This window comes from Rousettus aegyptiacus, unplaced genomic scaffold (genome assembly GCF_014176215.1).
Source record: "Rousettus aegyptiacus isolate mRouAeg1 unplaced genomic scaffold, mRouAeg1.p scaffold_m13_p_9, whole genome shotgun sequence".
Classification (NCBI taxonomy): Eukaryota; Metazoa; Chordata; class Mammalia; order Chiroptera; family Pteropodidae; genus Rousettus; species Rousettus aegyptiacus.
The window spans coordinates 48,997,941-48,999,828 of record NW_023416312.1 but is presented as its reverse complement, the minus strand read 5'-3'; the positions used below and the strand labels follow the sequence as shown (position 1 = coordinate 48,999,828).

Here is a 1,888-nt window from a genome sequence, read left to right as displayed (position 1 = left end):
TTAAAACACCTTGATAATTAAGTAACACATTTTGAGACAGTTCTCTGCTTTGTCTTACTAACTGTATAAGACAATGGCATTAAATAGATTAATAATCTCATTTACTTTTGGAAGAGTAATAGTTACATTTTTTTATGAATCGAATAGGCTTTTTTCATAAGGTTAGGTAGCTAGTCAGACATGAGCAACAGAGGGAACAAAGGAATAGGGGCCCAGCCCAGAGACCACCCAAAGATTACCCTTTTGGTAGAGAATCCCTTTTGCATCCCCAGAGACAAAGGAAAGTAGGGTTATAATCTTAGCTGGCCTGAATTCTGGGTAAGCACATGCACACTAGGCGAAGAGTTATAGAGCAGCCAAGTGTCAATCAAAATGACCTCACTTGCCAATCACCTAAGAATGCCTTTGTAACCACCCATCATGGCCCTAAATATAATGTAGACCTCTTTCTCACCTGAAGTAACAGCTCTCCATCTTCCCTGGCTGTAACCAATATCCCACCCCACCCCCCATCGTGGGGTACATAACTTGTTTCCACATGGTTAGCCAGTTTTAGGCTTTACCCGTCTTCTACCTCAAAATGTGCTTTTTTAACTAAACGAAAATTTTTGAATTCACGGAGTTGAAATTCCTTTCTTCAGCAGTGAGAAAGACCTAGAGGTGTGTGTGTTACCGGAACTGCAACTGCTCCAACAGTGACAACATAGCTAAAGCTTTTAATAATAAAAGTTATCAACATAATGTATGGGTATTCTATATGTTTATAGAGTCAATGGATTTGTGTGACTGCTAGTGATTATCAGAAATGTAGAGGCATCATCACTATTCCATAATATACAGAACTTGGGTATTATGTCTTCATTAGTATTTCTTTCCCTTGCTACTTTCTTTTTTCTTTTTTTCTTTTTCTTTTTTTTTTTTTAGGCGAGGCAATCTATGGTTGACCTCACAGATTGCAAGGACCTTGTCAGCTAACAATCCCTTATTTTTATATTTTTTTATGCCTACAGCACCTGATCTTCCCAGGTGCTCTCCCATCCAAATACTAACCAGGCCCAACCCTGCTTAGCTTCAGAGACCAGATGGGATCTGGCTTGTTCAGGGTAGCATGGCCATAGTCCCTTGCTACTTTCACCAAATCTCAAACATGTATTTAAAGTAAGGGCCCTGTTCCACATAAACCAAAAGAAAGCATGAGCACCAACTAACATAAAATTTTCTATATCGAAAGCACAGTGAAACCAAGGGTCCTTATGACTTTGATTAAATTTAGCTTTGAACCTAGGCTCTAAAAATCATTCTCTCTCTCTCTCTCTCTCTCTCTCTCTCTCTCTCTCTCTCTCTCTCTCTCTCTCTCTCTCTCTCTCTCTCTCCTCCCCTTACAAACCTAAAGTCTTTTTGCTGGATACTCAGCAACCTCTGAGGCAGCAGAAGACAATAGACCAGACCTGACTATGGTCACAAGGTTTAGACCTCTGGCAGGCTAAAGATAGCATCTTGACCCAAGTTATGTTTCAGATCCTGTGGGTAAGGTGGACCAACCCTCTAGCTACTTTTCCATGAACACAGACAGAGGGATGCCAGAGAAGCTCTCAAAGCTGTCCTCAAGTCCTGGAGAAATGATTTATTGCTCTTACCTCACCTGTGAACAATCAGCTCCCAGTATTGTTGTGGTGCAATCCAATCTAAGAGCCATGGAGCCAATTGAGATGAATTGTGAGCCTGTGTTATCTGGCTGGCGACTGACTCTCTACCACGCAGGGTTAGGGGAGATCAGTCTTGAGTTTACAAAGGAGGTAGCTTCTAAAGCCTAAAACCACATCAAACAAGCAAGCAGGTTAACATTAGCATAAATTGGCCATTAGCATCTCTTTGCACAGAATATCTC

At 41.0% G+C, this 1,888-nt stretch overlaps 1 pseudogene; it reads right to left on the bottom strand.

The window, feature by feature from the left end:
• Positions 1-1,001: 1,001 nt before the first annotated feature.
• LOC118608128 lies at positions 1,002-1,120 on the bottom strand (annotated as a pseudogene).
• Positions 1,121-1,888: the final 768 nt, after the last annotated feature.